The 27,055-nt window shown below is 46.7% G+C and overlaps 1 protein-coding gene across 3 annotated transcripts in view; it reads left to right on the plus strand.

Moving 5' to 3' along the window:
* Positions 1-27,055, plus strand: part of NEXMIF (neurite extension and migration factor) — a 200,566-nt gene that overhangs the window by 127,259 nt on the left and 46,252 nt on the right. For all 3 annotated transcript variants that reach the window (XM_054169635.1, XM_054169633.1, XM_054169634.1), the window contains one exon: positions 12,980-13,114. The gene's annotated coding sequence lies outside the window, so the exon portion shown is untranslated. The remainder of the gene's footprint in view (positions 1-12,979; positions 13,115-27,055) is intronic.

Raw genomic sequence — 27,055 nt, forward strand, 5'->3', positions numbered from 1 at the left:
AGGGTTGTCAAGGCTGGAACAGGTTGCCCAGGGCAGTGGTGGAGTCCCCACTCCTGGAGGGCTTTCAAAGCTCTGGAGCTGTGGTGCTGAGGGACATGGTTTAGTGGTGACCTGGCAGTGCTGGGTTAACAGTTGGACTCAGTCTTAAAGCTCTCTTCCAACCCAAAAGATTCAATGAATTAGTGGTCTTCCCTGGGAATTTTTCTAGTGGCTGTAGTGTGAAGCTGTGTTGTGCTTTCCTTGCTGTGTGAGGTTTTTGCTTAGTGAAATGATAAACACTGCTGGAAGGGCAGTTGGGACCACAGGTCCCATCCACCAGAAGACAATCCAGGGTGTAGCCATGCCTCCAGGCAGATATTTATCCATTCCCTTCCTGCTTGTGCATGAGCTCAGAGAGACCATTTGGCGAGGCTGTTTGGTGGGGTGACCTGCTTGCTGCAAAGTTTGGCCTAGGCATGGTGCCAAACAGAAGCGAGGCTGACGATTCATCCCAAATCAAAGGAGCCACCTGCACGCCACGGGGAGCTGCTCACCGGGTGGTAAGTGAGCGCTGCCAGCACTCATCGCACAGCCTTCTTCTGCAGCCCCACTCCCAGCATGCTGGGGGAAGCAACGTGGGATGGAGTTGCTCCCTCCCTGGCCTCACCAAGCCCTCCTTTGAGGTTTTGAGAGATCCTGGCTGGCCGGAGCAGGCTGCTGCTTCATCGAGAGGAGAACAACAGGGGAATGGAAAGTGAGCGATGTGGCTGGGCTGGAGCATCTTCAGGGATGGAGATGAGAGACCATACTGGTTCCTCCCATTACCTGAAAGGGGCTACAGGAGAGCTAGAGAGGAACTGTTTACAAGGGCTTGTAGTGCTGGCATGAGAGGTAATGGCTTCGAACTGAAAGAGGGAAGATTTAGACTGGAGATTAGGAAGAAATTCTTTATAGTGAGGGTGGGGAGACACTGGAACAGGTTGTCCAAGAAGGTTGTGGATGCCCGCTCCCTGGAGGGGCATCCCATCAAGGATGGACAAGGCCTAGAGCAACCTGATCTAATGGAAGATATCCCTGCCCGTGGCAGGGGGTGGGGGTGAGTTTGAACTAGATGATCCTTAGGGTCCCTTCCAACCCAAACCATTCTATGGTTCTGTGTTGATACTGCAGCAGAGAGAGGGCACGGCATTGGCGAGCCTGTCACTGTGTAAAACTCTCTCAGAGCAGGCAGCCTTCCTTGGGCTGCATAAACTCTTGGTCTGCATTGCTAACAAATAGCTGGGGAGGAAAATTAGGTCTTTTTAGTATAATTTTTATCCTTTGCTAGTTGGTAAGAATGGACCTGGTGAGCAAGAGGGAGGGAGGGGTGGAAGGAGGGAGGTGGCGTGATATGCAGATGCCTGTGTCACATGCACACGCGCTGGCTGCGCTCCTCGATGTGTTTTTTACCCAGCTTGGAGCCTGCCAGCTCACAATTCCTACTTCAGAGGGCAGAGTGTTTGTTTTGGAAGAAAGGGGGAAGGTGAGGTGTTCCTGCATGTGTGCCTTTGCTTGGTCTTGTGTCAGAGGAAGACATGTCAAATCACAGCTCCCTTCTCCAGCCCTAGCCACCATATGCCTGTCACCCCACAAAGGATCCGGCACAATCTATTTAATTTTTGGTCCTATCAGCTTTGATAGGATTTCTGTTAAACAGCTGGCAAGGGAAATTCATTCTCTTGCCATTCATCTGGGGTTACAATAGGGGATTTGGAGGAATCCCTGCCCTCTCCCCCATGTGCTGGCTGGAGGGGAAGGGGAAGGATGGCAAAGCATTCTGGTTTTGATCACACAAATTAATTGTAAGACAAATTAATTCAGTTCTCCAAGAATACAAAGCTCATCTCCAAAGCACAAGCAAAACACTGGGAAAGGAAAGTCTCTCTTGCAAAAGCTGGGCCAAAAATGGAGGATTTTTATAGCAGACAAATGTTACCTACAGCTATTTATACACCTTGCTCAAAGGCTATTTATACCCTCCCCATGCTTTTGTGCTGCTGGCTGGAGAATATTCTTAGATTAGATGTTTTCAGCGCTGTGGGAATGTTCTCCAGCTGTTGCCTGATGCAGGACTGTACATTTCCAACACCATTCCTGAACGAGGAGGGTGATTCATGGACTGTGACCTCTGTGTAGCTTTCCATTTGTTGTGCTATACAATGAGAAGCTGCCGTTAGGAAGGGTTATTTTTTGTGGTCACACAAATAGTGGAGACCACAGTTGTGAGGCAAGGGACGAGGCTGGAGCTTTGGATACTCCTCTAATTGGGGCAGTTAATGCAGTTTGTCACTTTGGTGTCTGATGAGCAGCATGCTGGTACCTTTGTCTCTTGTTAGAAAGGATGACGGTGTTTGCAGGGTGGGCTTCCTGGCTACTATCAAAGAAATGAGGTTGTGTTCAGCAGCCATTATTAATGGGAAGCATCACTACCTGTGATGGTGATGACAGCTGGGCACTGCCTGGGACATAGATGCTAGGCTGTCACTGTGCTCCATCTTTGTAACACAGAATCCTGTAAGATCATAGAATCCAACCATCATCCTAACACCACTATAACCATTATAGAAACATGACAGTGAGAGGGCTTTTCTTCCCTGTTGCTGAACTGGAGGTGATGCTGTTTCATTTTCATTCATGCTGCTTCCATCATGCCAGTGCTATGACTCTGAAAGCCAGGTTTGCATCTCAGATGCCAGTTGTTGCAATGGAAGGGAGAGAGGTCAAATATGCTTGATGGTAATAGTCCTAATAAAAGTAACTGGTTCATAGAATCAAAGAATCGTTTCGGTTGGAAGAGACCTTTCATATCAAGTCCAACCATTAACCCAGCACTGCCAAGTCACAGTTGTCACAGGCCTTGACAACCCTTTTGGGGGAAGAAATTTTTCCTCATGTTCAACTTAGACTTCCCCTGGTGCAACTTGTGGCCATTTGCTCTTGTCCTGTCACTTGTTCCTTCAGAAAAGTGACCGCCCCCCAACCTGACTCCAACCTCCTTGTGGAGGTGTAGAGCTGTAGACAGCCAGGAGGTTGCCCCTGAGCTTGCTTTTGTCCAGGCTAAACAACCCCAGATCCCTCCTCACAGGACTCGTGCTCTAGACCCTTCACCAGCTTCATTGCTCTTACATGGACCCAAAGTTCAGGAATGAGTTTTTTCCCTTGCTTTCTGTGTTGTGTGGCTGATCATGAGCAGTGTAGGGTGATTTTATTGTCACCAGGAGCACTGGACCCAGCCATGCTGCTGGTGGTTCCATGCTTGATGTGCTGCATCATTGATCCAGCCTGCCAGAGCAAATTCTTTATTCCTCTTTAATGTGGTCCTGCACTTAAAGGCAAACAATCTTTTAAGGCTTCTGGGGCTGAAAGCAGCAAAACTGGTGGCTTTTGTCATCAGGGCTACTGTCTTTGGTCACCGACAATAATGTGTGTATCCAAGAGAATGAGCTACCCAGTAAAGAGTTTGAGAGCCATTTGTTTAAAGGGAAAACTGAGAAATACTGCAGCTTCCTGTGTGCTGAATAAAGCAGAACTGGCTCCTTGATGCAGTTACACAGCACTATGGTGCCTGGGTTTGGGGGGTGAATGTGAATTTCCCAGATTGCCATCACAGAGTTTCCAGTTTGGCCTTTACTGGCCGGTATCAATGTGCTGAGTTCATTCAGGTACCTCATACCCAGAGGTTTTGCAGCTGTGGGTAAGTGTTTATGAGAGATCAACAAAAATAACTGCTTTGTCTTTCAAAAAAACCATTGTGTCCCAATAAAACATCAACATCATCATGCAGGGGATTGGTTTTGTTTTTAGAAATGCTGAAGTAACGGCTTTTTGCATGAGGCTTTCCCCCAGAGGAGTCTTTGGGGCATAGAGCATGCTTTAGCTTGGACTCTTGCGTTTGCTTGTTGTCTTCCTGCAGTTGCAGTCTCTTCTTATGCTGTCTTTTTATTTAAAGGTGGTTTGGTGATCTTGTGTTGGACATGGTGGGTCATCATGACAACTCCTGCAGTGCAGAGGGAGAGGTGATCTTTAGGGCATTTTCAATGCCAATTTGGCAGTGTGGGTGGGACATCTTTGATCCTGCTTTTTGATCGGGCTGATACTGAGCAGTAACGCTTGCTCCAAGGGAGTGGTTGGAGTTGTCCACTGCCTGCAGTTCAACTGCTGAATCATGGAATCACAGAATGCTTTGGATGGGAAGGGGTCTTTAAAGGTCATCCAGTCTAACCCCCCTGCAATCAGCAGGGACACCTGCCACTAGAGCAGGTTGCTCAGAGCTGCAAACAACCTGACCTGGAATAGTTCCAGGGATGGGATATCTACCACCTCTCTGGGTAACCTGGAGCAGGGTTTCACCACCCTCACTGTAAAATATTTCTTCCTTCTCTCCAGTCTGAATCTCCCTTTTTTAGTTTAAGGCATCGGCCCTTGTACTGTCACAACAAGCCCTGCTCAAAAGTCTGTCCCCAGCTTTCCAATCAGCCCCTTGAAGTTCTGAAAGGTCACCAGAAGGTATCCCTGGAGCCATCTCTTCTCCAGGCTGAACAAGCCCAACTCTTTCAGCCTGTCCTCACAGCAGAGAGCTTCAAGCCCTCCCATCATTGCTGTGGCCTCCTCTGGCCCTGCTCCAACAGGTCCCTGCTCTGCTGTGCTGGGGACTCCAGAGCTGGCCCCAGCACTGCAGGTGGGGTCTCAGCAGAGCAGAGGGACAAAATGTCCTTCCCTCTACCTGCTGCCTGTAGAGCTGAAGTAATGACACTACACTATCACCATTTAGATGGAGAGTTTTTCCTATCCCAAGGTCACCTGCAGATTGGCTGTTCCTCAGGCTCTTGCTCCCCACAAAGGCAGAGCTATCAGACACTGCCCATGGGGCAGATCTGTGTGATGTTTGTAAAGGCTCTACTTTTATGTCTCCTTTACCATTGCAGTTCTCCCTTTTGCAACAACTACAACAAGAAGATGACTTTCTTACCATTATTTTTTTGCAGAAGAAGCATTCCAATTTCTCCTGAACTTGTGAATGGATTTATCAACCTCCAGCCACCCAAGGTGTAAATGAGACAGGAGAAGGGGCTTTTCATGAATCCTCTCCCCCTGCCAATAGTCCCACTCTCTGCCTGCTCCGAGTGGCATTTTGCCTTCCCCAGCATGCATTATTTTAATGGCTTTGTAAAGACCCACCCAATCTGTCACTAATTATTGCTGTTTGTGTTGGGAGGTGCAGCACCAGGGGCAGGGACCCCCAAATTCCAAACACTCCTGATTTACTGTGCAGCTTGGGCAAAGTGCATTTGTTGCCTTGGCAACAAATAGCAGCAGCGAACAACTAAGATGAAATTTATGGCATCAACTTCAATAAATCTTGATGACAAATGTGCAAAAAAAACCAAAACCCAAACCCACAACCAAAAACAAAACCAAGAAAAACCCCAAGCCACAGACCCACAACCAAACCAACACAGTTTGAGATGCGAGGGGTGAGAAGAAGTTGTTTAACTACCTCAGCTGCAATTTTTGGACCACCAGAGTCATCGTCTTGTGCTTTTTGTTGTTGTTGTTTTTGAGGAAGCTGTCTGCTTCTTTTCATAGATATGGCATTTAATTTTAATTTCCAGGGTATCTTTTAGTTTAATTGGCGTGCTGGATGATTGCAGCCTGGTGTTTTGTCTTCTGCAAATCCTGATTCATATTGAACTCCAGATAAAAATAAAATCTGAGAACTGTGGCAACCTAAAGGGAGAGCAGACAGTGCCGTGTCGCATGCCTGTAGGAAAGGTGCAGAATTCCACAAATTAATTAAAGCATTTATGTAGGACACATCTCCTTGTAGGAGCCTTTGTGTGGCACCAGACAGGGACAGGTCAGTGATTTTCTAGTACAGCTCTGCAGCAGATTGTTTTCTCCTGTGGAAAGGTCTCTGTATTTATCTGTGCATGGGGACAGGCTCTTTTTTTTTGCTATCACAACAAGTGATATTTTCTTAAAATGGAGGGTTTTTTATACCTGTCTTGACCTGTGGATCAATAAGGGTTCAGGAATATCAGTAGACTTGTCTGGAGACTCCTGGAAACCTTTAACACAGCCCTTAATGCAATTTGATGTTTTTCCATTAGTTCCCTTACCCCTTCTCCTTACAGGGCCCTATGTCACCATTTTCTGCTGTATTGGAAGCACAAGGAATCATTGGCTCTTCTTGTCCTGGAGTGCTGGGCCCCAGCTTGACAATTCAACTGTGGTCAAGCCGGTGCAGCTAGTGGGGAGATTGCACAGGGCAATATTGCTCCCTACCCATCCATGGTGATGAACTGGTGGAGGTCTTATTGCTGGGATGCATACCCAAGCCTGGTCTCATGGGCAGGGTTTGGACATTGTCCACTTCAGGAAATTGTTTCCCTGTATATTAAGCCAATTTCTCTGTGGCGGCATCTCTTTCCCAGCTACTTTGTGCTTTGGTTGTGGTGAATATTGGAAGTCTACCAGATAGACTGCTTATATTACAGAGTTAAAGAATGGTTTGGGATCACAGAATCCCAGCGTGGTGATGGTTGGAAAGGACCTCTGGAGGTCATCTAGTCCAATCCCCCTGATAAAGCAGGATCACCCACAGCCACTTCCTCAGGATCACAATGTCCAGCTGGGTTTGGAATCTGTCCGGAGAAGGAGACCACAATCTCTCTCAGCAGCCTGCTCCAGGACTCCAGCACCCTCACAGCAAAGAGTTTTCTCCTTCTGAACAGATGGAACTTCCTGGGTTCCAGTTTGTGCTTGCTGCCCCTTGTCCTGTCACAGGACACCATTGAAAAGAGACTGGCACCTTCTTCTTGACACCGACCTGTCAGATATTTATAAATACTAGTAAGATCTCCCCTCAGTCTTCTCTTATCCAGGCTAAACAGCCCCAGGTCTCTGAGCTTTTCCTCGTAAGACAGTGTCAATCCCTTCACCATCCTCGTAGCCTCTGTTGGACAGTCTCTAGTATATCCCTGTCCCTCTTGGGCCCAGAACTGGGCACAGTACTCCACATGTGGTCTCACCAGGGCAAAGTAGGGGGTACCGGATGTGGTATCACAAGGGCACCTTAGCTCAAGGTGTGGAAGACAGTAAACCTGTTTGTCTTCCTCCAAAAGCCCCGTGCGTGTGTGATGGTTTCTAAGGTGTTTCTGATGTTTACAGAGCATGGTAGCTCTCCCCATTAACACACAACTCTTTAAGACAGGTTGAACTCCATTAGGAGCTAAATTTAGTGACTCACTAACTCCTTTTCACTAACTCCTTTTTGGTATGTTTTTATAATTTCATTGTATTATGACACTTGGTTTTAAATTTGCATGAGCAAATGAGCCTCTCAGAAAGTCAGGTGAAAAGATTTTTCACTTATCTACCATGAAATTAGACATTAAAAAAATACATAATAGTCAGAGTAGAAAGCAATGTATCCTTGGCATATTTAGTTTACATTTTTTTCAGCCATGCTGATGGAACATTTCTAACTGTTAATGATACAATAAAGCTGTTTGTACTGCTTTAACAGACGAAATAATTTCACATTCATTATGAAGACATTTGGTAATTAATTTAGTATTTAGTGGGGGAACTGTAGTTTTAGAAAATATAAATCTGCAGTTAATTACACTCACAATCCTTGTTGCAAGATGCAGCAAGTGAAAACTGGCCTTTTGTGGTTCACCTCTAAATAGTCAAGTCCATGGATGTGATTAACACTAGAGAGCAACTTTAACTGGGATTTCCATGTCTGCTTTAATAAGCTTCCTGCAGGATTGCTTAAAAATGTGTTCAGTTTTGTGGCCCTCACTACAAGAGAGATATTGAGGTGCTGCAGCCTGTCTAGAGAAGGACAGCAAAGCTGGTGATGGGGCTGGAGAACGGGTCTGGTGAGGAGCAGCTGAGGGAACTGGAATTGTTTAGTTTAGACCTCATTGCTCTCTAAAACTCCTTGAAATGAGGTTGGAGTGGGCTGGAGGTCGGTCTCTTCTCCCTAGTATCAGGTAATAGCACAGGAGGAAATGGACTGAAATTGGTCAGGGAGGTTTAGGTTGGATATTAGAAAAAATGTCTTCCCTGCAAGAGTGGTCAGGCACTGGAACAGGCAGCTCAGGGAGTGGTAAAATTGTCATCCCTGGAAGTGTTCAAGAAATGTGTGGATATGGCACTTTGGATCATGGTTTGATAGCCATGGTGGTATTAGCCTGACTCAATGATCTTAGAGGTCTTTTCTGACTAAAATAGTTCTACAATTCTAAGCTCCTGCAGTTGGCTGAAACCACACCACATGCCTTCGTCCCTGCCATCACAGGAAGTTCCACCAGCTTCTCCTTCACTAACGTGGATTTATGGTCTTATAAAGATACATTTAAATTTTCATTCAGGATAACCTTGGCAAGACCTAAGCACCTTGGAGATCTGCACTTCAGAGGTATTTTTCCTCTCTCCTTTCCTATCTGAGGAGGGAGACCTCCCAAGCTCTGGAGAATGGATTTGCGGAGAGGTCAGCATGGCGCTGCAGCAAGAACATCCCTTTGTTTCACATGCTGATGAGCGGCATGGAGATGGTATCAATGCTCGTTCGGTCCTGACCTGGGCTCTGATGGTGAGCTCATGTGGAGGTGAAAAGTCCCTCCGTTAATTACCAAGCTTTTTAGCTCTCATCTCCCTTGATGTCACCGTTTCTAATCTGTATTATTGATTTTTATTTTTTTCTTTCCCCCCCTGTTTCATTATTAGTGACAGATGCTTTTAATTAAAAAGAAAAGACAAAACAAAATCCCAAGTAAACCAAAAAGAGAATATTCTAATTTGGCGTGACATTATGAGGCAGAATGGCTCCTGGCATGCAAGGTATGGAAAAGGTCATCTTCCACGGCTACAGCCTTTTGCAACGGTGGAATTAAGTTCAAACTCAGGCTGGTTTTGAAGTCTTAAGTCTCTCCAGGGATTCCTTTCATAACATCTTCGAACTGGATAACACTACAGTAAATGAAATACACTGCACTGGATTAAAGGGTTATTTCCCCTGTGTGTCAAGCTGACACAGAATACCAAACCTCAGGTTGCCTCCGAGTTGTCTCTATCTGCTGATACCCTTCTCTGCTTTATGTAACAGCTCCCCAAGTTGTCGCAAGGAAGTTTGGTGATTTTTTTTATTCATCTTCACCACTCTGGGAAGGTGGAATGATCTGATGCAGCAAGGAACCAAAAATAAAGCAACTATAGATGAGAAGAAATTGAATGGGCTGAAAAATATGAAGGAAGCGACGCGGGAAGGAGAGAAGCTGCCCCAATAAAGCAACTAAATGGAAAGAAATTGAGTGGGTTTAAAAACCTGAAGGAAGCAACACAGGAAAGAGCAGAGCTGCCCCTTCAGCTTGATTATGCTGCTCTGTAATTTATAGTGAAATACAAAATATAGATCTCTCTGCGCTGCCACTCGTGTGTTCAGCAGCACAGAGCCTGCAATAACATCAGGGTATGATCCATAGTCCTGTGCTCTTATCTGACTGTAGCAATGGTTAAAATTTGTTCAGGATCATTTGCAATGTGTTTTGTCGTAGAACAAATGTTCATTTTGACTTTGAACTTGGTGCGCGTGCTGTAGCTTGTGCAGATTGCGTTTAGCACCGGCTACCCAAACCGCTGCCATCTGCACAGTGCCAGGGACCACTGTGGCTGAGCTCCAGAGCACGTCCCTCTATCTCTGTGCTGGGGAGAAGAGATGTGGCTTTAAATATCATAGAATCATAGAATGGTTTAGATTGGAAGGGACCTTGAAGATCATCTAGTTTCAAGCCCTTGCCATGGGCTGTGATACTGTGATACCTTCCACTAACCAGATTGCTCAAGGCCTTGTCCAACCTGGCTTTGAACTCTGCCAGGGAGGGGCATCCACAACCTCCCTCAGCAACCTGTTCCAATGTCTCCCCACCCTCACTAAAGGATTCCTGTCTAATATCCAGTGTAAATCTACTCTCCTCAAGCTTAAGTCCATAGCATCTTGTCCTGTCACAATAAGCTCTTGTAAGAAGTCCTTCCCCAGCATACAGGTCTTTGGTTCCTCCAACTCCATCTTTCACCTTGTGCCTGGGGAGAAGCAATGGGGTGATGTGTTGGTCCTGTGGAAGGTATTGTCTCTGAGCTTACAATGTCAAACTGGGGTGGCCATGTGTTAAATCCACTCTGAGATTCACTTGGTTCTTCTTTGCCCCCACCAAAGCACTGATTAAAGACTGAAATTATGGGGTGTCTGCAAAACACTAACTGTGCAGTAATTTTTCTGACAATGAAAAAGAAAACTGTTTCTTCTCTCTCCTTTCCTCTTCCCATTTTAATTCATCTGAGGCATCTCAAGTCTGGCTGGGTCATATGGAGCTGACTTGTAAAGTGTGTATATAAGATAAAATACATCCTCTATATTCCTGGCATGTTTGGGTTTGGTGACAATAAAGCACTGTGCCCCTTGCATTGGTGGCTACCTCTGGTTTCTGTTCCCTGTGTTGAATCTCTCAACAAATCATAGAATTGTTTAGGTTTAGGTTAAGTCGAGACATTAAATCATCTGCCTCTATGGCTTGGCATGCTCTTGCACAGTGGTTTTATCTGGGTATTCTTATGGTCACCACTGGAACAACCACTACAACTGCTGCTCCTCTCAGCCAACCCCCAGACCCTCTCCTGACAGCTTATGGGATCAGTGAGGTCTGTTGCATCTGCCACCTGCTCTTCATGAGGATGGGGAGAGGCTGTGGTTCCTCTCTCACGATGCTTTTGCTTTGCTAGGCTAATTGAAAGCTGCAAACATGGTTTGTCTCCATTAGCTTCTGGGATAAAGTGTGGTATGACTGGGACCTGCACGCTGAAGTTGGGCTGCATGGAAATTGTTCCAGCAGGAGCTGTGTGTTCTGGCCAGGCTTTCTGCTGGCATGCTTCTTGAGGAGGTATCTTTACAGGCATCAAGTTCCTCTGTTTCCAAGTGTTATTCACATATAAACACCCCCACACGTTAAAAACGTGTGGGGAATGGTAGTTTGGGGTTTCTGCTGTCCATGAGTAATTCCAATCAGCAGCATTTTTAGCTTTACCTCTTGCTGAACAATCTGGGAGGAGAAGCAAGGGCAGGGGATTTGCTTGTGTGGCTTTTCTGGGTTGGTTGGAGATATCCACATGCTCCCGCCCTGCAGCAGCCTCTAAGATGATCTGTCTTTCCAGGAGGTCTGAAATCTCTCTGGAAAAGCTGAGACATATTGAAAATACGCTCAGAGCTTTAGCACTTCCTCCAGATTATTTCTTTAAGTACTTAAAAATATATTTTATACCACAAGAATAAATGTTAATGAGTCTGCATTGCTTAGGGCTAACAATAGTGTTTCTATTTAAGTACCACAGCCCAGCAGGGTGTTTGGTAGTGGAGGAGCTGGATGAGGAGACCTGCCTTTTTGTTTCTGTCTTGGTCCTTGATGTCTTGAGCAGTTTTATTCTCTCATGATTTACTTCCCCCACCCACCCACCCATTCTGCTAAATAGCAATGAAAAGCTTCCTTGCTTTGTTAAAGCACCTTGGATTTAGCAAAGGCCACTGGGCCAGTGGCAGCAACTGAGCTGCTTATAAAAAGGGTTATTCCATATTAAGTTTATAGCTCCTCAATGTTAGCATGTATTTTTATGTACTACTTGTGGTGACTTGGGGGCTTTTCCAACTAAATGCGGTCAATCTTCATGGCTCAGGGATATTTATTTTCATAGAATGAAGTTCATTCACTCCAACCTTCAGTCTAAGACCACCATGGCCATTAAACCATGTCCTGAAGTGCCATGTCCAGTTTTTTCTTGAACAACTTCTGGGAGAGTGACTCCACCACTTCCCTGGGCACCACCACCACCATTTCATTTTCCATTAGCATGCGTGGCATCTTATGAGTCATTTTGTAAATGTGCTTTTTTGGGGGGGTGCTTTTGGTGTTTGGGCTGGAGCTCACAGTGCTAGAGATGCCAGTAGCATACAGAAGGTGGGAGGGGGAGCTGTCATGAGAAAAATAATAGCACAGAATCTCATTCCTCTCATCTTTGTTCTTTTTTGTTGTTGTTGATCTGCCCTGTTTAGTGGACAGTGATGTGAGGAGGTAGGGTGCTTCACCCCAGGAGTCCAAAGAGTCTGTGAGACATGCAGTGGGTGAGGGGAGAGGTGTGGGAGTAAACGGGATGGCAGGAATTCCACCTTGGCACTGTGTCAAAGGCACGGAGCCCGTCCCCGAGCAGCTGCATACCCCGTGACTGTGGGAAGCCAAATGGTTTGTTTGTGTGTTTACAGGGAGATGTGGGGCTGTGTAGGGGAAAACCACTTAGCAGAAATTCTGCTATTAAAGCAGATGGTGGGAGATTAATGTGTTTTTTAGAGAGGGACTTGCTGGTAGGGTGACCAAATTATTAATTCCTTCCTGTACTCGGAGTCCTTTCATCATTACAGGGTTTGGGTGAATCGTGTTTCCCAAAACTCTCGCTCCTCCCTTGCTTTCTCCAAAGCAGTTGAGCTGGTGTAGTCTTTTGGGAACCAAAAAGAGTGTCTGTCAGGTTTTGTTGCTGCGGTTCTGCCACATCCTCAAGCCCTTTCCACATAGTCTCAAGCCATTTGAGTTTTACAAGCAGCCCAGTATGGGCAGCTGCCTGCCCTCCTGCAAACTGGTGGAAGCCCCTTTGCTGCTGTTCAAACGCCGGTTATTATGCTAGATTTTTGTGTTGGTTTTTTTTTACCTTCCATTTTAGAAATTGCTCCTTTTCTTCCCCCCTGCCGTATCACTGACAGCTGCATTCTCCTTGGCAGTTGTGATATTTGTATGTGTGCATAAAAACAGTAGGAAGCATTTATGTAGGTGTCACTAATTTAATTTAATTTAATCCAATCTGTCTGTATAGAGAGGACTGCTCTGCGCTAAAGTGCTTCTCTTTTCTTTCACAGTCTCCATCGTCATCAAACACAGCTCCTTTCATTCTCCTCTTCCATTCACCTACCCAAAGACCAAATCTGGAAATAGTAACCAAAAGAGAAGCCCACGTCGCACACAAAGCAGGGAAAGGTTGAAATAATTGAAGGGTAAGTCCTTTTTTTTCCACTCTAATTCTAACTGGAAGCTTCGTGTGTAAAACTATAGTATAGTAAACGCAAGGCTGTATAAAGAAGCTGTACAGCATATTCCCAGCTGCTTCGTGTGCCAAGTGGAAAAAAAACAAAATGAAACAAAAAACCTGGCTGAAATCCCGATTCAGTGATGAAAGAAAGGTGTAGCAGCAGCTTTTGGAGGTGAAAAAGTGCGCAGAAGGGCAGAGTGCTAGGAGGCTTGGATGCTGGCGCTATTTCTTCTCAGCCTGGTTCTATCTGCTCTCCTCTCTGTGGTTCTGCACAGGCACTTGGTTCTGAGATTGGCTGGCCTGAAAGAGCCTTCCACTTGAGAAGGAGATGGGAGTTCAGCTCTACCCAAGAGCTCTTTTGTCATTTCCATGTTCCATTTGAATGTCTGTCTTACGAGAAAAGGCTGAGACACCTGAGGCGGTTTGCTCTGGAAACATCACACTGAAAGGCGATCTTATTAATGTTTACAGATATCTGAAGGGTGGGTGCCAAGAAGAAGGAGCTGGTCTCTCTTTAGTGGTATCCTGTGGTGAGATACAAACGAACGCAGGAAGTTGCACCTCAACATGAGGAGAAACCTCTCACTATGAGTGTGACAGAGTGCTGGAGCAGGCTGCCCAGAGAGGTTGTGGAGTCTCCTTCTCTAGAGACTTTCAAGTCCTGTCTGGATGTCTTCCCATGTGACCTGCCCTAGGTGTTCTGCTTTTGGCCGGCGATTGGGCTGGATGTTCTCCAGTGGTCTGATCCAACCCCCACCATTCTATGATTCTGTGATTTCCTTCACTATTCCCCCCACTTAAAACGTTTCTCAGCTGTGGTAGTGAGCTGCGGTTGAGCTGTATGCGTGGTGCAGGATGTTTTGGCTTGCTGTTGCTTTCTGCTATCCCTTTGGTTTTGAGGGTTCTGTGAGTTTTTTCTGGAGAGCAACCTGGTGATGCTTTACACAGGATTTTCCCAAGGAGAGCATCGATATGGGCTGGAGGAGAGACGAAGGAGAGTGGTGGAAATGTTTGCCTTAAGGCTTTTCTGATGCTGCGAGGGTGGCGAATAAGATGGGAGGAGATAGAAAACCAGTTTTTGTGAAATTCAGAACCCTGGCTGAACATCAGTAATCTCCAAATGTTCAGGAATGCATTTTCCCACCCCAGTCCCAGATCCATGCCTGCATATATTGCATTTCCGCACCTCTTCTTCCCTAGATGGACAGGATATGTGTTTGCTTACTTTTGAGAACTCAGCTTCAAACATCTGGGGTTTCTGGTTTATTGAGGCTTCTTTGTTGGTTGTGGATTTTTTTTTTCCCTTTACCCCTGCAGTGTTCATGCAAAATTCATATCTGGGAAGGGCATTTTAAATCCCTGCTTCTGAGTCAAAAAGGGAAAGTATGGAAGTGAAAAGAGAGATTGTATCATTTAAGAAATATGATTCATGAATTAATCCTCGTCTGCTACACCATCTGTGGCGTGTGGTTCAATACAGAAATCCGGGTTTTATATCTCTTTACAAAGCTTTCTTCGTGCTGGCTGCCTGAGTTTGCTGCAGCGCTAATAGGGAATTAGCTTCTTTTGGGGGAGAGAGCGGTGATTTTTATCCACAACCTGGACAGAGAGCCCCAACCTGTGTCCAAGCTGTAGGTCATCAAAGGGGACACAAAGTCCTGTTTTTTCAGGAGGGTTCCATCTCTCTGGGTAAATGCCATGAGCCTGGCTTGCAGGCAAAGCCCTGCATGACTGCTTTTACCCTGGGAGCATGGCTGTGGTGGGGATGGTGAGAGTGATGGACCAGAGTTGCAGGCAGATCATTCTGCACAGGAGTGAAAAATGAGAGGTTGTTTCCAAAACTGGACTGGCAGGGTGGTTTGTACTTGGTGCTCTGGAAAATACAGGGTGGAGGTAGTCCCCATCCTCCATGTCCCTGTAGTGATTTTAGTAATCTCTTCGTAGATAGAGAGAAAAGGGGATTGCTCACCTTTACCCCAAAGAGGAGCTGCTGCACTTCAGTATCTTCATGAGGAGCAGGGAATGAAGGGATACTGGTGTGTTTTGGGGATGACTGGAAAAGGGACTCCTTTTTCCAATTTAGTCCCTCCAATCATTCTCCAGCTTTTTGAAGGGAACAACTTTCTATTTTAAACATATTTCTCAGGTTTCCTCAGCAGTACACCTGGGTTGCTACTAGAGTCATGAAAGATGTGTGAGCCCCACAGACAGTGGGGATCACTGATCCCTTCCCTGGTTTGATTCCTTTCCATTACTGGGGCATCTTGCTGCCTGGGATTTTCCCATCAGTTTTCTCTCTGCCTCATGTGGGATGCCAGTAAGAATTTGAGTGTTTTCTATGAGGGTGGTGGAACACTGAAACAGGTTGCCCATTGAGGTGGTGGAGGCCCCATTCCTGTAGACATTCACGGGCAGGCTTCATGGAGCTTTGAGCAACCTGATGCCTACTGACTGCAGTGGGGTTGTACCAGATGAGCTATAAAGGTCCCTTCCAACCCAATGAATTCTATGATTGAAAGTAGAAACTTGGCAGTGCTCTTCAGGAGACCCTCCCAAATCTGGCCCACACTTCTCTTGAACACCTCCATGGATGGGGACTCTACCACCTCCCCAGGCAGCTTGTTCCAATGCCTGACCACTTTCAGGAAAGAAAATTTTCCTAATATCCAACCAAAACCTCTCCTGGCACAATTTCAGGCCATTTCCTCTCGTTCTATCACCTGATGGATGTTGGGGAGGAGTGACCAATCCTCACTTCACTCCAACCTTTGTTCACAGAGTCGTAGAGAGCAATTTTTCTGTTTGGAAAAACTAAAGCTGATACTGAAAAGATCTGTCATCAAGACACATAATTCTATGATTCTTCTTGTTCTGGAGGAGGATCTTAATGTGCTAGTGCTGGTGGCTGGCCATTGCCCTTGCCCACACTTCCTGGTGGCCTCATCCCATGGCACAGTGATACACCCACATGGCCACAGTCTCTTCCCTGCCAGTGTCACTAATGCACTGTAAGTACAACTCGGGTGAGCTCCCAGGCTCTGATAACGCTGATGGATGGAGGTTATGCAGGAGCTCAGTGCTGCTGGTGAAATATTGCTGGTTTATTGCCTTGCCATTCATTTTGTTTTCACGCTTTTCTGCCTTCCTGACTCATTGCCATTCGGCCTCTGCTTGCAATTTCTATTTGCTGTGGTAACACCCACTGGACAAGACGAGAGCATGGCAGGGCACTGATGCTTGCAACTGCTTTTGGAGCTTTCTGGGTTTTTTTAACTGAGCATCTAAAGCCAGGATGAGCAGCAGAAAGGAAAGTGTTAGCAATGCCTTTTGTCAGAAGCATTAATAATGGATTAAAATGAAGGAGGAGCAGAAGAAATGTCTCTTGTGTTGTGCATGGCAGGCTGGTGTGAGGAGTTGGGTTGAAAACTCCTGCTACCATCTCCATGTTCATCATAAGCTTAGTCCCAAAAGCCCCCTCAATTGAGACTGGTTGCTGCAATGGGGTTGGTAATGGGAGATGCTCTGCCCTGTATCCAGGTGCTGAGCCCAGTTAGGCTCTTGTGTCATCCTTAAGAACCCCAGAATGGGTTGCCCAAAAATGTAGAGATGCCTTATGCCTGGAAGCATTTAAGACCAGGCTGGATGGAGCTTTGAGAAACCTGACCCTGCCTGTGGCAGTCAGGGTTGAAACTAGATGATCTTTAAGATTCCTTTCAACTCAAGCCATTCTGTGATCTATGAAATCCCTTCTGCCTCCTCACTGGGAAACTGTTGGACATGCAGGTCCTTCACAACATGGTGCGCAAGCACCAAGTACACCAACACTACCATGAATAGCTGTGTTAAGGGAAAATAATGTCAGCAGTGAAATAGAATAGAATAGAATAGAATAGAATAGAATAGAATAGAATAGAATAGAATAGAATAGAATAGAATAGAAGTTTAACCCAAACTGGATTTAGGCTACGTTCCTTCTGCATGAGAATGCTGAAAGGAGTGCAGACTAGAACTGGCCCCAGCTTTCTGTCCATCTCACAAATACACCTTGGCTTTCACAGCTTTTGCCAGTAACTTAGGCTAGTTTCTTGGTGTCTTGACAGTGATTTGTAATTTTGCATATTCCTTAATTTCTTCAGTCATTTTTAGATATCTGAGTTTCTAAGCCTGTTTGTCCTTCTTTGTTTTCTCTGTGCTTTTGTCAGGGAAACAGAGATTGTTTCCTGGGGTCTGCTCTGCAAATCTCCCTGTCTTTTGGATATGTACTGCTCCCTCCTATGCTGGCTGATGTGGGCTGCTCCACCTTCAGTCATGCTGCCATGGTCTCCATAAAATGAGTGATGGACTTAGTACCTTGAGAATGTCTGTCTTAGCAGTAGTACTGATACTGCGAGTTCTAGGCAAGTGGTTGGATATGAGGATCTCAAAGGTCTCTTACAACCTCAACAGTTCTATGGTTCTGTGCTTGCTTATGTGTCCAGCAGTAACATTTTGCAAGAACTTCTAATGAAATACTATAATTAAACAGAATCATGGCTTGGCTTGGGTTGTAAAAGGCCAGGTCACCTATTCCAACCCCCCTGTAGTCAGCAGGGACATCTGCAACTACAGCAGGTTGCTCAGAGACACAAACAGCCTGATCTGGGATGGGACATCTCCCACCTCTCTGGGCATCCTGGAGCAGGGTCTCACCACCCTCACTGTAAAATATTTCTTCCTACTCTTTGGTCTCCCTCTTTTAGTTTAAGCCATCTGCCCTTGTCCTGTCACAACAGGCCCTATTCAAAAGTCTGTCTCCAGCTTTCTGATTTGCACTTGAAGTCCTGAAAGGCCACCAGAAGGTCTCCCTGGAGCCTTCTCCAGGCTGAAGCCCAACTCTATCAGCCTGTTCTCACAGCAGAAGGCTTCCAGACCTCCCATCGTTGCTGTGGCCTCCTCTGGCCCCACTCAGACAGGTTCATATCTCTCCTGTGCTGAGCACTCCAGAGATGGCCCCACTATTGCAGGTGAGATCTCAGCAGAGCAGAGGTGCAGAATTCCCTCCCCTCCATCTGCTAGCCACAAACAGATTCCGCCAGGAATGTCAAAAGAGAAGCAGCCCAAGCACCTTGGTCAGGATATTCCATTAGCTGTGGGTTTTTACTTTTATTTTAAGCTCTGATTAAAATTCAGCAGCTTTTATTTAAAGAAATAAAAAGGCAGGAAATGTTTCTGCTCAGCTCTTGTTTCCAGCGCAGCATGAGTAAATGAGGGACTGCAATGGAAGCCCCCTGGCTTCTCCTCCCTCCATCTGCAAGTTGTGCCTACCCTCCCATTATCAAAGGTCACCTCCCCCATCACCAGAGATCCTCTCCCTCGTAGAATCACAGAATTGTTTCAGTTGGAAAAGATGTCTAAGATCATCAAGTCAAACCATCAACTTAAGACCACTATGGCCACTAAACCATGTCCCAGAGTGCCAGGTCCACAGGGTTCTTGAACACCTCCAGGGACGGTGACCCCCACCACCTCCCTGGGCATCTCATTCCAATGCCTGACCAAAAGTCATCACCAAGGGTCTTTGCTGTGGCTAGGAGGATGAAAGTGCTTGGTGACTAAGTACACGTGATAACAAGCAATTACTTGTGTGAACCTAATGAAGAGATGACAGAATCTCAGAATTGCAGCATGAGGACAGGGTTGGAAAGAACCTGTGGAGATCATCAAGTCCAACCCCCTGCTAAAGCAGGGCCACCCCAGAGCAAGTTGCCCAGGATGACAATGTCCAGGAGGGTTTGGAATCTCTCCAGAGCAGGAGACTCTATAACCTCTCTGGGCAGCCTGCTCCAGGGCTCCAGCACCCTCATGGTGAGATTGAGAAGATGAGAAGCATCAATTCCCTGTCTCTTTGTTAGGACCCCAGTGAAGCAGCTGTTTGTTTCTCATCAACAATTGTGCCAAGACGGAAATTGGCTTGTGTCTGTACATACTTTTTGGATGGGGAAAATTAAGCAGTAATAGCTGGAAAAATAATATGGGCTATGAGATAATAGATGCCTAAGGGATAAAATTAAACAGAGCTTTACAACCAAGGAAGAGGGTTTGGCAATAAATAGTTTGCATTTTGACTTCTTTTTTGTTTGCCAGAGGACTGATGTTGTTCTGGAGAGGTTGTCCTGGGATATATTTTCCAAACAGACACAAGAAAATAGTAAAGATCTTTTCTTGTTCTAATTCCTCCCAGGAAGGATGGTGCCAAGGCTGAGGTGCAGCTCACACCATCTGCACCACTGATGTGTTGGTCTTGATGGGGATGTGAACACCAGGGCTTGCTTTGAGGAATGCTGCCAGTGCAGGGAGGTGCTTAAAAGAAAACAGAATTCCAGCTTGGTGGGGTTTGGAAGGGACCTCTGGAGATCATCCAGTTCAACCCCACTGTTCAAGTAGGATCACCACAGCAAGTTGCCCAGGATCACAATGGCCAGCTGGATTTGGAATCTCTCCAGAGAAGGAGACTTCACAACCTCTCTGGACAGCCTGCTCCAGAGCTCCAGCACCCTCACACCAAAAAATGTTCTCCTGTTCAGATGGAACCTCCTGGCTTCTAGTTTGTGCCCACTGCCCCTTGTCGTGTCACTGGGCATCACTGAAAAGAATTTGGCCCCAGACAGCAAAGTTTCCCAAACAGAGTGGAAATAGGAATTGTTTAAATTGCCAAAGGGAGCCCAAAAATGTCAGGAAGCGGAGGTGACACAGATCCAAGCAGAGCGTATTCACAATCCGCAGTGTGTGGTGGTGCTGCTGCTTGACTGACTTTAGTCTCCTGCAGAAGGTCCTTTTCCATAATGCAACAGTGGGGTTCTGTTTTGTTCTGCTGTTCCTCCTCTATGTGCCTCTCCATGCTCACAGAGCAGGCCTGCTCTGTAAGCACCTTCCCAAAGGGGTAGTTTGGAGATGTCTTCATCTCAGTTTCAGGTGGCTCATACCACTGTCTCCTTTAGCTTCCTGGCAATGCTGCATTAATGGTTGGACTTGATCTTAAAGGTCTTTTCCAACTGAAAGGATGCTATGATTCCATGAATGTGCATAGGGGATATATAGAGTTGGGCCAGGCAAATGCCATGGTTGCCTCCTGGTGCTGATGACAAACATCTCCAGGTGGCCCAGGTTACCTGGGCACCATCATGGACTTGGTTCCTCTTCACAATAAGAGCACAATTTAAATAGAGCTGCAAACCGTAATCCGACTTTCCAGAGAATGGATATGGGTGCAGCAGGTTGAGATCCAAGGTGCATCCCTGCTCTCAGCTTTTCATTTCACAAACCCAGGGAAGTCTTCTTGTGAGCTGGGACAATTTCCCAGGCGCATACAGGGCTTGGGAGAGAACCTTGGGGTGAAAAGTGCTCTCTGTCTCCCCATTAGCTGAAGTGGGACTCAGGGGTGCTGAGCACCTCTGCAAACGAGGCCAAACTGTCTGGAGCAGGGACAATGAAATCATGAAGTGGCTGTGGCATTAAGCCTGGTTTTATTCATGGGGTGTAACATGATTCATTTGCCCTTTTGCTCTCGTGTGGAGCAGGCAGTCATCAGGTATGCATGGCTGGCTGCGGGGAGAGCTCACTCTCAGTTCTCTTTTAATTTGGTGTGTGTGAGGGAGCAGATATTTCCATCAAGTGCAGACTGGCCTCTGAGTTGAGCCTTGGCTGTTTTCTTGGTGGGCTCAGATGCTGCTGGCCTCCATGCTCTTACAACTCTCTTTGTGGGAGAATTTTTTCCTTCTAAGTATCACAGCAATGATCCTTTTGTCTTCTGCAGTCTCTCTGTGCTGGGGCATCATAGAGCCCCTGCACCTCACCCAGGGCCCAGGCTGGAGGTGCTAGAGGCACCTTGGTGCTGGGATATGTTGCTGATCTCTGTAGGCAACATCATTTGCTGTACCAGTGACACACAGTCATCACCAGCCCCTTGCAAAGGGATGGGTTAAGCTATTTACCAGGGGGCTAGAGGTGTCTTAGCACCTTCAGCATGGGTTGTGTGATCTAGACTGGGTTAACAGGCCAAGACCAATAGCTTGAAGTTCAAGAAGGCCAAGTGCAGGACCCTGCACTTGGGTCACAACAATCCCATGAACACTACAGGCTTGGGGCAGAGTGGCTAGAAACTGCCCAGCAGAAAATTACCTGGAGGTGCTGGTTGACAGCAGCTGAAGATGAGCCAGTGTGTGGCCAAGAGGCCACCAACGTCCTGGCGTGTATCAGCAATAGTGTAGCCAGCAGGACCAGGACAGGGATTGTCCTCCTGTACTGGGCACTGGTGAGGCCATACCTCAAATTCGGGGGTCAGTTTTGGGACCCTTACTCCAAGAAGGACATTGAGGGATTTGTCCTTTTCTTTCTATTTTTCTCCTCTTTTTTCCTTCCCCCCTGCAGTCTGTAGACAAATCCATGGTAGGAAGAACCAGCTAAGCAGAGCCCAGCTCAGGAGCAGAAAACAAGGTCTGAGCTGCAGGCAAGGAGAAGATTGTTCTGCAGGAGGGCACGAGCTGGGCTCTTAATTTGTTGATTTTTAACCACCTTCTCAATGGGGAGGTGTAAGAAGAATGGGTCAGGTGTGGATAAACATGAGCAAGGGGATTCAAAGGAGCTTGGAGCCATTTGGGAAGGGGAGGTTTTTTACTTCCCCATGATTTGGGCGAGACAAAAGAGGAGCGTCGACTCGGAAGCAGGGAGGTAATAGCGCCGACCTTCTCCGCTCTTTGTTTTCAACCCAGAAATGCACAAATACTGCTGATATTGCTGAGTGGTTTCCTGCTGCTCCATGGCTCCATGTGGAGCTGTAGCCGTCCCCAGCCTGGGACCTGACTTCACCCTGTGGTAGCACACATAAAAACCCCAAGCCCCAGCAAATCCTTGCCAGCAGCATCATCATTGTTCCCTATGCTGGGAGGAAGGCTTCTCCACCTTGCGTTGCACTGTAGATCCTAGACAGATTTGGGGAGCAGATTAATGCCTTTTGGAGAGTTCTAGAAAGGTCAGAAGCAGAGAAGAGGCTCTAATAGCAGTATAGCAACCAGCTGGTTGTGCTGGGTTTCATTTTACTGCCATAGTAACACCATGAGCCACGGTGTTAATACCATGCCATTTCCCCTCCTCTTTTCTTTGTGTGTCATGAGACAAGCCCATAAGAGGATATTTTCTTCCTGAAGAATTTCTACAAGGTAGTAATGGGCTTTTTGGAGGGGATGGTCCTGGTACCAGGAGATGTAAGGTGGGTAATTTACAAGGCAGTGTGCAAATGCCAAATTGTTAGGCAGAACTGCTGCTGATTTAGAAGGCAGTTAATGCTATAAATGTGCCAAGTGCCAGTAGAGTGTTTCTACAGATGGAATAACTGGAAATATTGGAGAGATTCCAAAGGTTTAATCAAATTCAACCAGTTATTTTTTCTTTTCCTTTTTCCTTTTTTTATTTTTTTTTTTATTTCAAACTGCAGAATTCTCTTAAGGGATGTGAGTTGAAATAGTAGATTATTCCATTGCTTTTAGTACCAGGGGGGAATATTTTCCTAGATGAACATAAACCACGTTTGGGATATACAAATGAGGGCTGGAGCAGCCATGCTGTGAAATCCTGTGCAGGCTGAATTTAGAGGGACCATCATCTTTAGATAACCTGGCAAGAGGGTCCTTGGAAGCAGCCTGATGGTTTTTCAGCCATGCAGCACAAAGGAAGTGAGGGGAAGGGTTTGTGAAAGTGGCAGCAGCAACATCATGGGTCCCACACCATGGTTCTGATGGACCTCAGGAGGGTTTGGTGGGATTCTGGGCATGAGCATCCTTTCCGTGGCTTGCTGCGCAGCGCTGGGGCATGCATATGTTTCTGCACAGATGCACACCTTCCTCTAGTCTTGTTGACAGCCTTTCCAAGGCTTCTTAGTTAGCCAGACCATATGTGCTTGGGCATGGAGATAGTGTGATGTGGAAAGAGCATCGCATTATCCTTGGGCTGCAGGCACCAGCAGGAGCAATTCACAGCAAATTTAGTCTGTGAGGAGATCCAGCGCTCTTGAGCTTGCACCACAGGAAGCGGGTAACGATCGAGCGCGGCTTTTATCCTCCTTTGGCAAAACCAGGTTCCAGAAACCCATCTCCCTTTGTTCTATCCCTAAATTACCTCTCCCTGTCCATTCCTGAAATATTCATCCAAAGCATGGATGAAGGCCACCAGGGAGAGGGGGTGTTGTGGCAGGACTTCAGGTAAAGCTTTGCTGCTGAAGAAGTGATGTAGGACCAAGCTGGGGAAAGGGTTGAAAATTATTCCATGGGCTTTCGCTTCTCACAGAGGCCCAGCATGGTGGAGGTTGGAAGGAACCTCTGGAGATCATCCAGTTCAGCTGTAAAGCCGGGTCACCCAGGCTGCATAGGATCACAATGTCCAAGTGGGTTTAGAATCTCTCTAGAAAAGGAGTCTCCACTACCTTTCTGGGCAGCCTACTCCAGGGCTCCTGCACCCTCACAGCAAAGAATCTCTTCCTTGGATACTTGCTTGTCACTGGGACAGAAAATGAAGAGCCTTTCCCTGCTGCAACAGGATTTTGTTTTGGGAGGAGGTGGCAGGGCTCTGAACCCCAAAGGGTGGCAGGACTGTACCAGGAGCAATGCTCTGACAGTGCTGAAGGTTTCATCTTGCTGTTTGGTGTTGGTTTCTCTTTTTGTGTGTGTGATGCTTCTTCAACAACATTATTTTTTGGCAGATGGCTTGATTGGATTCATTAATTGTCATTTATTTATTTTTGGTGAGGAAAGAAGAGTTTCCTGCTTTTCCTGGAGTGTTTGGTATTGATCCCCTCTGCTCTCGAATTGGGGACCCTCTCCCTCCCATCCTCTCTGCCTGCTTTCTGCTCAGCCCCCTGCCTGGCTCCGTGCAGGATTTCTCTCAGAATAAATTGCTCCAGACTATTAGCCTTAATGCCACAGCCTGCTGCTCCTGCTGTTCCTGCTGCTCCTGCTCTCCTGCACCCACCTCCGCCCCACCATCGATCCAGCTGCTGGCTGTGTGCTGCAGCCCAGGCTGCCACTGTGTGCAGGTTGCTTTCAGATGGAATTGTTTAAAAGGCATTTAAGCAACACTCCCACCCCCTCTTATTGCTGACCACTGCTCCAGCTAGAGCTGGGAGCTTTTACCTCCTCTTACCCAGCCAAAAGATGGGAGAAGATTCTTAATTCCTTTCTTTGTTTTAATTAGAGTCAATGCAGAACTTAAAACCAAGGTGATGATGGGAATCACATCCCTGTATGGAATCATAGAATGGGAGGGGTGGAAGGGACCTCGAGATCATCAAGTCCAACCCCCCTGCCAAGGCAGGTTCACCTGGAGAAGGTCACTCAGGAGTGCAGCTAGATGGGTCTTGAAGGCCTGTAGAGAATGAAACCCGACAATCTCTCTGGGCAGCCTGCTCCAGGACTCTGTCACCCTCACAGTAAGAAGGTTTTTCATGTTAAATTGGAACTTCCTGTGTTCCAGTTTGTATCCATCGCCCCTTGTTCTATCACAGGAGAGAGACCAGCACCTTCTTGACACCCACCCTTTCAGACATTTATAAACATTAATGAAATGTTCTCTCAGCCTTGTCTTTTCCAGACTAAAGAGCCCCAGGTCTCTCAGCCTTTCATCATAAGAGAGATGTCTATGTTGTCTATGGAGCTGTGTCCTAGGTTGTGTGTCGTGCTTAAGAGATACATTGGTGAACATCAACTCCTCACTAGCTCTTGGCTTTTTGGAAGCTGGGGCTTGATCCAAGCTGTCGTGAGCCTCCGCAGTTTCTGGCAGTTTCATCTGGAGTGGTGTCAGGATTATATTTGTCTGTTGATATGGCTGTGACCTAACTAGAGGCATTTTAGAGATGTAGCCTGTTGTGGTCGTCTTCTCCTGGTACTGGCAGGTCCACAGCAGTGTGAGGTTGGTGATGCCTAGGATTTCAGACTATGTTCCTCCAAAGAACCTGATGCTTGGAGTGCTCATCTACATGAAGCTGAGGAAGATGTGCTCACCTGTGTGGGCATGGATGCCAAAGCTGCTGTGGATGCATCTTAGCCAGAGCTGCCTGGCTGCATGGTTGAGCAAATGCCATAGGAACTTTGTCATATACATCCAGAGCTGTTTTCCACAAGGATACCAAAAAGCTTTTGCAAGGGCTGTGGGCAGGTCTGGCAATAGGAAATAATTGAGCTGGTAGCTTTAAGTATCACCCAAGAAACGTGTGTTTGTATTAAAGCTGGTACAGTGCTTCCAGCAGCTGGTGATGTTCCTTTGTTTCTCATTCGTCATCCGTGCCTCCCAAACTCCTCTCCACTCCAGATACTCACACAAGAGCCCTTCTGAAGCAACATTTATCTTGAGTGCTGCTATATCAGGATCCAGCAATCTTGTCATCAGATCATCCACACCAAATTGAAGCTCTAAGGGTGGAAGAGTGACACACACACTGTTCTTCTAGGTCTGTTCTTTGGTGTTGCCAAGAGACTGACTAGAGTAGGACTTAGTTGGATCTTACTTTGTGTAAAAATGAACTATCTTAGAACATCCCCACTGTGGAGTGGCCCAATTAGAATCATAGAGCTGCTGAGGTTGGAAGAGACCTTTGAGATCAAGTCCAGCCACTCACCTAGAGCTCACAATCCCAAAACTAAGCTACTGCCAAGCTACTGCCACTAAACCATGTCACTCAGCACCACATCTTTCAAATACCACCAGTGCTGGTGACTCCACTACCACCCTGTGCAGCCTGTTCCCATGCCTGAGAACCCTTTCTGTGAAGAAATTCTTCCTGATACCCAACCTGAACCTCCCCTGGCACAGCCTGAGGCTGTAAACATGATGATTTGTCTCCAGGGTATGCCAAAGGACCCAGCTAAGCAGCTGGAGTAGATTCATTCTCAGTCCCCTGACACCCTCTTAGCCTGTTTGCAAATCCTTCTGGAAATCTGCCTGAATTCAATCTTCTTCTAGGGTTCTTCCTTCTTTCCCTTCCTGTTAAGGGGCTGGAGTGTGACCAGAGAAAAGCAATGAAGCTGGTGAAGGTTCTGGAGTACAGGTCTGGTGAGGAGCAGCTGAGAGAATGGGGGTTGTTCAGCCTGGAGACAAGGAGGCTGAGGGGAGATCTTCTCTCACTCTGGAACTCTCTGAAAGGAGGCTGGATCCAGGTTGGAATTGGTCTGTTCTCCCAGGTAGCAAGTGATAGGACAAGAGGAAATGGCCTCAGGTTGCACCAGGGGAGGTTTAGGTTGGACATGAGGAATAATTTCTTCCCCAAAAGGGTTGTTATGCCCTGGACCAGTCTGCAAAGGCCAGTGCCCCATCCTTGAAGGCATTTCAAAGCCATGTGGATGTGGTGCTGAGACAAGGTTCAATGGCGGACTTGGCAGTGCTGTCTTAATGATTGGACTCAATGATCTTAAAGGCCTTTGCCAACCAATTGGTTCTGTGATTCTGTGACCACCTTGAAGTGCAGACTGTTGTCATTACTGTTGTACTGTCAAGCAGGAGGCTATCATGCTGCTGATGTCTAAGGTAGGCTCAAAACCAGGCTCAGCAATAAATCATCTACAAGGAAATTCTTGGTTCACCACTGATCTGAGTCCAGATCTGAGCTAGAAGTGAGGTGCTCCTCTCATCATGTTGTGGTCCCAGCCCTACTTCTCCTCCTCAACCTCTTTCTTTGCAGCTGGTTGTAAAATGTTATTACCCTAGGAGTTTTCTTTTCTCTCTCCTTGCAAGAACAAGAAAAGCAAATTTGCACAGACAATACTGTGCAGTTGTCCTTCAATGCTGACCTGATGTGCCACAGCTAGATGCCACCCCAGATCTGCTCAGCTTTCCATGGTTGTGTCATCCTCTCTTTGTTGGAGAACACAAGACAGGAAATGATACA

The sequence above is a fragment of the Dryobates pubescens genome, chromosome 18 (assembly GCF_014839835.1).
Source record: "Dryobates pubescens isolate bDryPub1 chromosome 18, bDryPub1.pri, whole genome shotgun sequence".
NCBI lineage: Eukaryota > Metazoa > Chordata > Aves > Piciformes > Picidae > Dryobates > Dryobates pubescens.